The sequence below is a fragment of the Coptis chinensis genome, chromosome 3, assembly GCF_015680905.1.
Source record: "Coptis chinensis isolate HL-2020 chromosome 3, ASM1568090v1, whole genome shotgun sequence".
Classification (NCBI taxonomy): Eukaryota; Viridiplantae; Streptophyta; class Magnoliopsida; order Ranunculales; family Ranunculaceae; genus Coptis; species Coptis chinensis.
In genome coordinates this window covers 20,581,072-20,595,570 of record NC_141458.1, presented here as the reverse complement: position 1 = coordinate 20,595,570, position 14,499 = coordinate 20,581,072, and the positions used below count along the sequence as shown (strand labels likewise).

General features: G+C 35.1%; 2 pseudogenes; one reads left to right on the top strand and one right to left on the bottom strand.

Moving 5' to 3' along the window:
• Positions 1–24: 24 nt before the first annotated feature.
• LOC147508536 (iridoid oxidase-like) lies at positions 25–6,919 on the bottom strand (annotated as a pseudogene).
• A 5,267-nt stretch (positions 6,920–12,186) lies between these two features.
• On the top strand, positions 12,187–12,956 carry LOC147508535 (uncharacterized; annotated as a pseudogene).
• The last annotated feature ends 1,543 nt before the right edge of the window (positions 12,957–14,499 follow it).

Here is a 14,499-nt window from a genome sequence, read left to right as displayed (position 1 = left end):
GAAATAGTTGTTTTCATATTGTCCTTATATGTATTGAATATTTCTTTTAAAATCTGAATGATAAAAAAATCAGTGTTGGTTTTTTAATACAATTTTTGCAACTGTTGCATGTGTTACTTCCCAATTATAACTTCGTGATTTCATGTCTATATTGTTAAGACGTGCATAGCACGTGCATGATGCTAGTATATAGAAAAATGTGGGGGTTGAGTAACAGTGTTTTGGTGTACGTCCCAGGGGCAATTTGGTAATTTCCATTTCCCCCCCTTTTTGAGGGGTAAAATAGTAATTTAATATTTATATCTTTTAAAAAAAACTCAGTGGAGCCCACGTGGGTACCATGTGCACAGTGGCTAGTAATATAAGTTGAAACATTACTATATGTGGCACATTTTAATTTGCGAGGTATAGGTATGACATTTTTTTTTTTTTTGGTAAAGGGTATGACATTCAAAGGAACATTTTTGCTTACGTTCGGTCATGTCCATATCTTCTGGCGTCAACCCATCTTGCAAGACCCAATCAAAAGAGTGCAGTAGAGAACCGAGAGATAATGGAAGTATACGAGAGACGAGTGGGATTGCAGGACACATACGACGACCTGACCCAAATGGTAGATACTCGAAATTTTGACCCTTGTAGTCAGCATCGTTCATATCCATGAATCTTTCTGGATTGAAGTCTAGTGGATTTTTCCATGACTTAGGGTCTCTTCCAATTGCCCATACATTGACAAGTATTTGGGTTTCCTTAGGAATGTGGTGTCCTAGTGTAATGACAATAGCCAACAGAGAATGATATGGGAACAGGGAGAATGATCAGAAATTCAACGATGGTTTAAGGTGCGCAGATAACACTATCCTTAAGGTGCTATTTGCCCCCACTACAAGAGTTGGCTATCGGGTCTAGACAAATTACCTCCAAGATACAACAAACCATAGAATACTGTGGTTAGCAATTCCAAAAAATTCTCAAAGCACTCTAATCAAACTTGCATTCGAAACTGAATATTGGAGGAAGAGGGAGAAAGATAATAAGAACATAACTTATTTCCTTATTACAGAGGTTCTCTTTATAGAGTTTCAATGTTGAATGAATAGACACATCTCTTCATAGATACCTTTTGGATGTACACACCACTTCAATGTATGACTTGTGTTTGTTCCTTACATTCATTTGAAAGAACACAACAATTCAATTTTATTTAACTGTTTTGGATTCAGTTATAGTAACTGCAATTTCTCTGCTCATACATGGATGTGATCAGGTGCTCTAATACATTGGACAGGATCCAATGCATCCAAGTACTACCAATATATAGCTTCTCAAACTATAATACAATCTCGCCAACACCTAGCATATTGCAAGAGTTCATGGCCATGTGAGGGACTAGAAAAGGTAGAGGTGGATGAAGCCTTAGAGTCTCCTTGATGACTCCTATGAGGTATGGAAGATTTTCTAAATCTTTCTCTTCAAGCTCTTGATCGTGAGAATCGATGACTTTTCTTAGCTCGTCTTGAACATTTTTCATATCTTTCGGGTTGTGTAATAGCTCTGCCATCACCCATTCTAAGGTACTCGTGGTTGTGTATGTTCCAGCTGTGAACATTTCCTGGTAAATTATGAAATTTAGTGCCACTAAATCAAATTGAACATATTAAAGGCAACATCATATTATTAATCACAACATCTCTAACGACTTATCATAGTTATTTTGTTTAATAATGAGAGCATGTATATATATATATGATTATTGTCACGCGCATATGATTCATGGTAACAAGAAATAGATGTGCATGATTTAAAACAATTAGATGGAGCTCAATGTTAGTTGCATACTAGATTTTGGACCCGGCCGGGCATACGCCCGGGATCTATTAAATATTTTATGTGCTGAAAAGGCTTTACGTACAAAATGTCTCACACAAATTTTTGAATAAGAATATATTTTTATTAAAAATAAACCGAAATACGTTAATGAGCAGCGATTATGGTGCATAAGTACTTGGAAACTAATGGATCAAATTGAGATAGCCTCTTCAGTTTGTGGTTTAGGATATTAATCCGTAATTTTCAAATAGAATTATCTTAAACTCGATCTAGCTTGTATAATAGTTTTCTTAGATTTATGGTGATTTAGCGGGAAATTTTCGAATCAGAATATATTTTTATTGAAAATAAACCGAAATACGTTAATGAGCAGCGATTATGATGCATAAATACTTGGAAACTAAGGGATCAAATTGAGATAGCATCTTCATTTTGTGGTTTAGGATATTAATTCGTAATTTTCAAATGGAATTATCTTAAACTCAATCTAGCTTGTATAATAGTTTTATTAGATTTATGGTGATTTAGCGGTAAATCATCACCACTCAGCTTACGTACTAATGTGTATAAATCACTAAAACAGATTGATTGTTCCATATCCTCAAAGAATACACTACTCCCACTTGAAAAAGTTTATCACATGAACGTGTCTTACGAATGGGTGCCGTTATATTAAATTATTCTAAAAAGTATTAGCAACTATGCATAGCTATGAGATATTAAAATTATATTAATTACTCATTTAAATTTCTTGCACTACTCTCTATAAAAAGGAAGCATCAAACCTTGATAAAACTCATTGACTTCTTTTTATTGTTAGGTTTAAGAATAGAAGTTTGATTAAAATTTTGTGAGAATGCCCAATGTGGATCACAATAAAAGAATTATGATAAACACTACTTAAAATGTAAAACTATATTTGTCGAGACATTTATTCCCCCTACATATAATACAAATATGTTTTAGGGTTATTAGTTCAATGCATTTGCACCAAGTTTCTGATTTTCCATTAATTATTCTTTGAGGTTAGTTTAATGTAATACGTTGCATCCAGTTTCCAAATTCTTATTAATTATTCTTTGAGGTTAGTTCAATACAGTTGCATCAAGTTTCCGATTTCCCGTTAATTATTATTTGAGGTTAGTTCAGTGCAATTGCATTCACTTTATGATTTTCCGTTAGTTATTCATTAAGGCTAATTCAGTACAATTGTATCCAGTTTTCGATATTTCGTTAATTAGTATATGAGATTAGTTCATTGCATTTGCATCCAGGTTCCAATCTCCCGTTAATTACTCTTTGAGGTTTGTTCAATACATCTGCATCCAGTTTCTGATTTTTCGTTAATTGTTTTTATAGTTTAGTTTGATAGTTTACAATTTCTATACAGTTTGCATGCATGTAAGAGTTTGTTTTTATAAACTCATTTTCGTTTTGGGTTCCTAATTACTCGTAATTACTCATGTGAGAAGGTTAAAAAAATGGACATTTATACTTTGAGGTCAATGCGATGCAGTTGCATCCAACTTTCGATTTCCAGTTAACTATTTTTTTAGGTTATTTCAATGCATTTGCATTCAATTTTTGATTTTCTGTTAGTTAATATCTGATTTTAGTTTAATGCAGTTGCATACAGTTTTTGGTTTTCCGTTAATTATTCTTTGAGGTTAGTTCAATGCAGTTGCATCCAATTTCCGATTTTATGTTAATTGTTCTTTGAGGTTAGTTCAATGCAGTTGCATCCAATTTCCGATTTTATGTTAATTGTTCTTTGAGGTTAGTTCAATGCATTTGTATCAAATTTTCAATTTCCCGTTAATTATTTTTTGAGGTTAATTCAATGCTGTTACATCAAATTTATAATTTTCTGTTAATTATTCATTTAGGTTAGTTCAGTGCAGTTTCATTCATTTTTCAATGTTTCGTTAATTAGTTTTTGAGATTAGTTCATTGTATTTGGATTCAGTTTCTTATTTCCGTTAATAACTCTTTAAGGTTAGTTCAATACATCTGCATCTAGGTTTTTATTATTTATGTTTTGAGGTTAGTTCGATGCAATTATATCCGGTTTCTGATTTGCCGTTAATTATTCTTTAAGATTATTTCAATGCATTTGTATTTAGTTTCTGATTTCCCACCAATTATTCTATAAAGTTAGTTCAATGCGGTTGCATTCGGTTTTTGATTTTATGTTAATTATTTTTTGAGTTTAGATCAATGCATTTGCATCCAGTTTCTGGTTTCCCATTAATAATTATCTAAGGTTTGTTTGATGTATTTGTATACCGTTTCCGATTTTCCGTTAAATATTTTTCAAGGATTTGCATCTAATTTCTAATTACCTAGTTAGTTATTATCTGACGTTAGTTTAATGCAATTGCACTCAGTTTCCGATTTCTAGTTAATTAATTTTTGAGTTTAGTTTATTGCATTTACATAAAGTTTCTGATTTCCCGTTAATTACCCTTTGAGCTCAGTTATGTATTTGAATCCAGCTTCCGATTTTATTTTAATTATCTAATGTGGTATGTAATACCAACTTCTACTGATCCATCTGTAGTGTCCTTGCAAACATGGCATAAAAAGTAAATTATGCTTGATTTACTATGTGAGATCATTGAAGATTATCTAGTTCCCGATTTCCCATTAATTATTATTTAAATTATGCATGACTCACTATGTGAAATCTTCAAATATTATCTACGAACGGGTGTTGTTATATTAATTATTTTGAAAAATATTTACAAATATGCAGAACTATTATATATTAATATTATATTGATCACTCAACCAAATTTCTTATAACGTGAAAGCCTCACTCTCTATTAAAAATTTCTTTGAGGGTTAGCTCAATGTATTTGCATCCAATTTTCGATTTTATGACAATTATTTTTTAATGTTAGTTTGATGTATTTGCATCCAAGTTTTGATTTTCCGTTAATTATTCTTTGAGATTAGTTTAATGCAGTTGTATCCTTATTCCAATTTTATTTTAATTACTTTTTAAGATTAGTTTAATGCTTGCATTTGCATCCAGTTTCCGATTTCCCGTTAAATATTATTTAAGGTTAGTTCAATGCATTTGCATACAGTTTTCGGTTCCCCATTAATTGTTTTTTGACGTTAGTTTTATTTAGTATTATATATATATTTTAAAATATTGTCATTATTGCTTTGCCATTTTTTTTTTTTTTCATTTTCTATTATATATTTTGTGATGTTATTTTTTGTATAATTGTTTTTAACTATGTTTTGAGGTCGTGTTAAGGATATATTCAAAATAAGTCGATGCTTTATCATAGACACAAAAATTGTATGATTTGTAATAGGGATACAAATCACCTATTTTTTTAGCAATTTTTTTTATTTGATCAAATATATAAGAATTGGAACACTAAAAGTGTTTGATTCATAATAGGAAATTACCTTTTACAAATAACCTATTTTTGAGCAATTTTTTTTATTTGATCAAATATATAAGAATTGGAAATACACCCAAACTCTCCAAATATAAGAATTAGAAATACATTCAAACTCTCCAAAGAGGTTCAATGTACGTGGGATTGTAGGCTATTAGAAAAGACTATCTTTCATATTAATTAGAGTGCCACATAGGAGAAAAAAAAACTAATTCTCATATTAGAGTGCTACATAGGAGAGAGAAAATCCTCCATTAGAGGTTTCTGCTTTAGTATATAGATAGTAGATAACAACAATTAGGACCTTACAAATTTTTGGCGTGGGTAATGTCTAGGTGGGTATCACAAGCGTCGAAGCAAAGAAAGTTACGTCGAAGCATGCATATTCCCATTGAATTAAACACTTGTTAGATGTATTCCATAGTACCATTATTAGTACGTAAGTAAGTAAAATTTGTGACTCTTGTACGTCCAAAAATTATTGAAGAAGAATCCGCTCCAATATTAATTGATTTCGTTAGCTTCTATAATTAAGTTGATGTTAGAACCTTACCAAGACGATGGCGTTGATAGTCCTAACATTGAACATAGCAGGCTCCTCCACACCGTTGCCACGGAACTCCAAAAGAACATTTAGAAAATATTTTTTCTTTTCTTCCCCTTTTTTATTAACTTCCAGTTCCATTCTCTCTTTAATGAAAGCTCCAATAATGTCGAATGCTTGATCCACATGAAATTGTGTCTTCTTCTGTATTCCTTGTGGATCTAACCACCTTAGCATTGGCAAAAAATCTACAACATTTGACTTCCCATCAAATTCCATGACCTTACCAGCATTATGAAAGAATTAAGCTCCTCTCTTAGATTTTGGATCTAATAAGTCCTTTGAGAGCATCAAGTTTCCCATTAAATTAAATAACATCAAGAAAATATACTTGCGGATGTCAACAACATTTGTACCACCTTCACTAGCCTCCTCTTCCTATTGCACCATGCGATTGACACACCGTCTACGAACACCTTCATTGAGTCAAGGCGGCTTTTAACAAAAAATTCAGTAGTACACAAGCGCCTTAACATACGCCAATGTGGTCCATATTGCGATGTTATAAGAGATCCTTCATTCCCATGTTTTCCTGTCATGGCCTCGTAAAATTTTCTTCCAGCTAACACTATGTCATGGTTCTTAAACATTTCGCGGGCTACATCATGTGATGATACGACAACAGTTCTCATCATACCTACCTTTCTTTCTTATATAATGGAGGAAAGCCTTTTTCAAAGATTCTATATGAATTTCTATATGAAAGAGATAGTTACCTTTCAGAAAATTATACCGAAAACGGGGGTGTCTACACTTCATTCTTACGAAGGTGGGAGAAAAGATAAAATGGATTTAGTAATCAAAATTCAAGTTTGAAACTCATGTAAATTAATTAATATCTTTTGGTTAACCCGAGAAAAGGGTAGAATAGTCATGATGGGACCATGTTTGTGGGCTAATTCCTCAAATGATACATGAGTAGCGCAACGGCCCAACCCAATTGAAAAATGTTACCAACTACTGGGAATCCTTTGGGCCCTGGTGGCAACTGCGCCATATCCTCTTTGCGACGGTAACGATAATGTTTCGTAAGCATTGCCCACATAAAATCTTTATCAAATACCATTTTTTGATTCCCAGTTGAGTTGATAATGCCTTACAAAACTTTTGATATTCAATCCAGACAAATGAGACAAATTTTCTACCAATATCAATTAGCCTTTGGCATGCATTCAACCTATTAACAGCAAATGCTCTTACAACAATTTAATATTTAGAGTGAGTAGATCAATTAAGCAAAATTCAAAGAAATTAAAACTTTCCAAGATTAAAAGCACAAAGAAAATGAGCCCAGGGGCAGACCCAAGAGAGGGCTGCACTAGGCTTCTGCCCGAGGTCCATTGCATTAAAAAAAATAAATAGTATGCTGATTGCTCTAAACTTAAAAGCCCATTAGCCAGCCCAAAGAACAAAAAAAAAACAAAGTACGAACGACTCTACGACTATGAAGTACGAACTATGAACCCCATTCTTTCTCTCTACCGAGTACCGACTCTACGACTACGAAGTACGAACCCCCGCTCTCTCTCTGTCTTCAGTCTCTTGAATTGTGATTATTCTATTATGCTATTCAGATATATGATTCTCAGATATTGATTATAAAGCTCACTAGACACTGGCTCAAGCTTTTACACATTGACTCGTTCAAACTTCGAAGGTATGTTTCGTTTATTATTATTATTATTACAATATATATGGTTGGAATTTTGAATGTTGTTGTTATTCTTACAATTATCTTAATGGTCGAAAGATTATTGGAGCAACGAGCAACTAACCTTTCTGAGTCTGCTCCTGGAACTATTCGTGGTGATTTTGCTGTCGAGATTGGCTCATTGGTAGGTAATTAGATTTGTTGTTCATTTGTTACATTTGTTTAATTGTTGTTTTTGATAGATTTCAGTTGCATGAGTTTGTCTGATTATAGTATAATCTTGTTATGGTTGTTTGAATTAGAATTGGGTGAATAAGATATTTCATGAATTGCAAAACCATTTTTGCCTCTCCCATGGGTACTGGGTAGGATCTTTTTGTGCAAGTGTAGTGAAACCATGTAGTTCTCATTTAGGTTTCTCATCAAATAGTTATAGATAAATGAGTGATTTTTTTTAGACGTTCAATGTCGAAGGGAGTGCGAAAGATAGATTCTTTTTTTAAACCAAAAGAAACGGCCAACACATCCAATGTTGCTAGTACTATTGGAAAGGATGATCAAGGCCGTTCAAAGTTCCAAAGAGTTGAACCCATTGAACAAGTTCGTCCCAACTCTCAAGGGATTGAATCTAGTTAAACCGGTGTTACTAGTTCTTTGGTACGTGACCCAGGGTTACGCCGTCAAATAAGTGAATATCCTATTAATCAGCGTGACGAGATCTGACGAGCTTATGTCACATTGGGGCCACTTCATTCTAGACTCGACGAATATCCGCCCACCATTGATGGAAAACAAAACCGGTATTTTAATAGTCATTGGTTTGACGATTTTCCTTGGCTAGAATATTCTGAAGAAAAAGATAGTGTTTTCTGTTTTCCTTGCTTTGTCTTTAGTTCTAGATGTTCTAATTTTGTTGTTAATGGATTTTGAAGTTGGAAAAGAGTTCATTGTGGAGTTAAATGTGCATTTTTGCAACATGTTGGAGGCCCTTGTTTTGCTCATATGTTTGTTGTAGCTGCTTGTGAGGATCTAGTGAATTCATCTCAGCACATTGGTAATCTTTTAAATGCCCAATACAAACAAGAGGTAGTGAATAATAGGTTTATGTTGAAAACTATTTTACGGACTCTCCGATGGCTTGTATTACAAGGTTGTGCACTTAGAGGACATGATGAATCAATCAAGTCAAGTAATCGTGGAAACTTTTTGAATTTATTAAGTTCTTAGCTGAATTGGATCTTGATATTGATCGTGTTTTATATAATGCTTTCGAAAAAACCACATATACTTCTCTGAATATTAAAAAAGAGCTTTTGAATATTATTAGTGATCATGTGAGGGGTAAGATTCACGAGGAAGTTGGAGATGCTAAGTTTTGTATTCTTGTTGATGAATCACAAGATGTTTCAAATAAAGAACAAATGGCTCTTGTATTAAGATTTGTCGACTATGATGGTTTTGTACGTGAATGGTTTTTAGATGTTGTCTGCGTTGATGATACTTGTTCACAAACCCTCAAGAATGAAATATGTGATATTCTTGTTCAAAACAATCTCTTTGTTGATGATATGAGGGGTCAAGGGTATGATGGTGCTAGCAATATGAGGGGTGCTTGGAATGGATTGCAAGCTTTATTTCTTAGGGAGTGCTTTAGTGTGTATTACTTGCATTGTTTCGCTCATCGTTTACAATTAGCATTGGTTGTAGCTGCTAAAGATGTATCAGATATTTGGTTGTTTTTTTCGAAGTTGGGCACAATTGTCAATTATTTTAAGGCTTCTCCTAAGCGCCAAGTTGAGTTACTAGTTGTTCAAGTCGAAGAAATTCAAAAATTGATTGATTATGGTGAACTGGAGCGGGGAAGGGGAGAATCGATTTACGACATTCTGAGAGAGAGTGGGTCTACTCGTTAGAGCTCGCATTTTTTATCTGTAAAGAGTTTGATAGTTTCATTTAGTGCACTTTCCCGTGTTCTTGAGAACAACACAAAAAATGGATTAACTAATTCTAACCCGGGGGGGGAGGAAGCTAAAGGTGCTCTTATTGCACTTAGATCGTTTGAGTTTGTTTTTATGTTACATTTGCTACATAAGACTATGAGAATCACTGACATACTTTGCAAGATCAATCTCAAGACATTATTAATGCTATGCATCTAGTTTCTACCACAAAAGTACTCCTTCAAAACCTGAGAGACGATGGTTGGAGCACTTTTTTTTGTGAAGTTGACCTGTTTTGCAAGAAGAATAACATTGATATGCCTAATATGGATGCACGTTATACGATGGGCACAGGTTGTTCTTGTCAGCAATATGATTGCATAACGTTTGATCATTAGTATCGTGTTGATATATATAACAGTGTCATAGATTTTCAGTTAATGGAGTTGAAAAGTAGATTCACTGAGGAAACAATAGAGCTTTTTACTCTCAGCTTTGCTTTGACCCCTAAAGATGCTTTCAGATCATTTAGGATTGATGATATTTGCAGTCTTGCTGAGAGATTTTACTTTCGAGATTTCAGTGATCAAGAGTTACTTATATTGAGAACTCAGCTGTAGCACTATGAGATTGATGTTTGTCGTAATTCGGTTTTCCATAATATGTCCACAATGTTTGAGCTGTGTAGAAGATTAGTTGAAACTGGAAAGTCGAAGTCCTACTACTTGATTGATAGATTGGTTCGTCTTGTACTTACTCTTTCCATACCTACAATAACTACAGAAAGGGCGTTCTCAGCCATGAAACTTATCAAAACACAGCTTCGAAACAAGATGGAGGATGAGTTTCTTGCAGATTTAATGGTCATCTACATTGAAAGAGATTTTGCTAATGATATTGATCTGGATTTGGTAGAAGATGATTTTGATGCCCGCAAGACCGCAAAATACTGTTTAAGTAGTTTTGCTTTTTAAATAGATTTGTAGTCGAACTTGATTATATATTTTGATGAATGAGTATATATATTTGGCTACTTGTGAATTCTGGTGTTTCATTTGTTTATTTGGAATGTGTCTATTATTTATTTTTTGTTTAAGACTTTGGTTATCGTTATTTAGTCTGGAGAGAGTTGAAATGTTGGGTCCACCCCTGCATGAACTTGAGATAGGTGGATTATGGATCACCAACCTTTCTTGGGTTTCATTGAACTATCCATGTCTAGTGAATTTGAAGTAGCAAAAAAGCAAAACTTAATTGTCAATTTTTATAATATAATTGCAAACCGAGTATATTTAACACCTCGGTGACCCTTGGTTTATAAAAGTAAGATGGAGCACACAGTCTGCATCATCAGTTCTCAATATTGTACTGATAGTTGAGAACACCACAAAAACAAAATATATATATGGAAACCTTGATTCCTATAATGGTCTTTATGAAATGTATGTAAGGAGAAAACAAAAAATAATATGCATCAGTTCATTAGTTATCCAAGTTGAACGATGCAATCTAAAATCATTTCGCAACCTGAAATAAGGTTTGCACAATTTCATTAAAACTAAAATAGCTGTAATTCGAAATGAAAAAATTTAATGGAAATGAAAACTTACCAAATGCTAATCGAATTTGATAAACTTGTCCAATTGTAGAAATAAAAAAAATAGAAAACCTGCTAAGTGAATTGGAATTGTATCGTTAATAAAAAGAAAAATAAATTTCTAAGTCTTTGTTCTATTAGCAAAAGTTTAGTGTGCATATTGGTCTGTCAATGGTAATCAATATGATGTTCCATTGTGATTCTAAATGTAACCGTGGGCTCCATCACTCCCAAACAAATACTTTTGTAAAACTATTATGTGCATATACCCATGAATGGCAATTGACATTGTTTTTCTTAGCTTCTAGACAATTATAAATTTTAAATTGGATCCTACCTGAAAAATCAAATAATCTTTTGGCAATTATTGAGCTGACAATGCCTTACAAAACTTTTGATATTCAATTCAGACAAATGACACAAATTTTCTACCAATTTCAATTTGCCTTTGGCATGCATTCAACCTATTAACAACGAATGCTCCTTCGACAATTTAATATTTAGAGTGAGTAGATCATGTGTCAGCCATATTCATGACCATGGAAGTCACAGGTAGGAGAGGCCCAAGAGTACGATATTTAGAGAAAAAAAGGAAAGGAGAGAAGAGTGGGCATTGTATGGTATTGGGCCCAAGATCATAGGGTACAAGGACTTTGACCTAAAAAGAGGGGAAAGAGGAAAAAGAAGAAGAAGGAGGCAACAGTGAGAGAGGAGAGAAAGGAGAGGAGATGTGAGGTTAAAGGGTATGATTTGGGTTCACAAAATGGCGCCGTCTGTGAGGAGTGAAGATGACCTCTTCTGTGTTCTCTACCGCATCAAAGAGGAGGAAGCTCTCTGCATCACCTGTCTTCCACCTCAAACCCCCACTTCATTCTCATCCAACTTTCCTCACTCTCCTCTTTTTAATTTTTTGTGTAGACATTTCGTAACAACCATAACTCAGTACCATCACTCTGGTTTAATCTTTGTTTCGTCGTTATTATGTTGTTTGGTACTGAAATTTGGAGAAGAAGAAGGGACTTGAAAAGGGTAGATGTAGATGGAAGTGATATGTGGGTTCTAGAAATAACTGGAAATTTCTATTCACATCTTTGAATGGTTGCATGTTTTGGAGTTGATGCAAATGTTGAATTCTATTCTGTAATCAAAACCAGATTTGGGGCCCCTTAATTCGTGGGTTGGTGATTGAAGTTGCTTATTCAGCTGTTGTCCTGATCCGAACCCTTCAAGAGAAAATCCAACAGCTGTTGTGTGCATTTAATTTGTTTGAGTTATTGTTACTCAGGATTTTGCAGTGGGGAGAAGACAAGCGTCTTGATAAGATGTGCTCTAATTTCGGGAAGTTAGCAATTTTCTGGATTTTGCAAGCGGTATGGGTGTGGATTGTGAGTTTACCTGTAACATTAGTTAATGCCAGCGACAACAATCCATCTATTCAAGTTGTAGATATTGTCGGTTGGATTATGTGGGTTGTGGGTTTTACTGTCCAAGCAACTGTGGATCAGCAAAAGCTGGCATTCGAGAACTCTACAGACAATAGAGGAAGGTGGTGCAATGTTGGGCTCTGGAAATATTCTCGACATCCAAATTATTTTGGCGAGTGATGCAGATTTTCCTATGGTGGGGAGTTTTTGTGGCTTCCACTTCAGTACTGGAAAGTGCAGAATGGCTTGTAATCCATGGACTAGTATTTCTTACTCTTTTCTTACTCTTTGTCAGTGGCATTCCATTGCTTGAGAAATAAGCCGATCAGAAGTTTAGCAATAGACCAGAATATGTGTTCTATAAAAGAACAACGAGTCCACTAATTCCACTGCCTCCATTTGTGTATAACAAGCTGCCAGCTTGGTTCAAAGTTGTTTTCCTTTTCGAGTTTCCCATTTATAGTCGTATCTTCATCAAGGTGAAATGTTGAGTTATTGTTGCTCACTGTGCGGAGCTGAATGTTCTTTAGCTCGATGCAGTGACCAGGGGGAGTTGAATTCGACTTATATATCAGAGGTGGAGAGATGTTTGAATGATTGCACGAACAACCTACATCGCAAGTAACTTGACTAGTAAAATCAAAACTTGTATCCGCTGGTGTGTGTGAGAAGTTCTTGAAGTACCCACTGTTAGTTCGTCAAAGAAGTTCTTGAAGTACCACCTCCATACTAGATATAAAGAAAAACACACTTTACAGCAAGGGCTTCAAGTACGGTTTGGAAAAGTAGAAGAGTCTTTAGCACGAGAGGTGGTGCAGTAGTATCAAGTCTTTTCCCAATGGATTCATGGGCACCCACCGGTGATTCGATTCTCAGAGTATAGCTTCACGACTCTTTGTCGTTGCTTCTCTCTTTCAATATACTAGTTTCTTGTACGCCATCACCGAATCGAATACTGCTCCTAAGCTTGCCCTCTTGGATTCTACTTCTTACTCGCCTTTCTATTTGGGGTTACAATTGCTCGATCTTCAAAGTGTAGAGTGGGTGGTTGATAAATTTCTTGGACGAGAGAAACATTGGCTGGAAATGCAACAATGGTGCTTCGAGTTTGAAATGATTAGAGAGGTGGATCAGTTCGAGATAGCAGAGTGGGGGTCGACGGCTATTATTGTTGCCATGTTCACTACCCATTTTACTGCTCTGCAACATGTGCCCTTTTTACTGCTCTGTAGCATGGAAGATGCAGTCACGGCAATTTGACTGTTTGTGGGTTTGCAATAGATACCTCAATTCGTAAAGCACTTATTGATATGTACTCAAAGTGTGGTAGGATAGATTTTGCAAGGGAGGTTTTTAACAGGATGCCAAAGCGTGATATCATCTCGTGGAATGCTAAGATAGATGGGTATGGAATTCATGGTCTTGGTAGGGAGGCACTCTTGTTATTCCACGATTTGTAGAATGAGAGTCCGAAGCCATACTTTCATGTCTCCTATCAGCTTGCAGCCACTCAGGCCTTGTTCGCCTCTTAACTTAAGCAACACGAAACAACGCGTTCTCTCGATTTATTTTTATGATGTGTTCCTGACTTTGCTTATTTTTGTTTTTGCCTTTCATGACAAAAAGTGGGAGAATGGTTTGAGAATTACTTAGCTTCATATACTATAGTACTTTTATGCCTTTCGTTTAGTGTGCAGTTACATAACTTTCAAGATCAGACAAGTACGAGTTGAATTATATCTCAACAGTCAACTTGGGGGCAAGCTGAGTGGCCCAGGCAAACGTAGCAGCCTCCAACATCTCCATTGTCAACTTGGGGGCAAGTTAAGTGTCCCAGGCAAACTCAGCGGTCTCCAACATCTCCATTGTCAACTTGGGGGCAAGCTGAGTGGCCCAGGCAAACGTAGCGGCCTCCAACATCTCCATTGTCAACTTGGGGGCAAGCTGAGTGGCCCGGGTAAACTCAGCGGCCTCCAACATCTCCATTGTCAACTTGGGGGCAAGTTGAGTGTCCCAGGCAAACTCAGCGGCCTC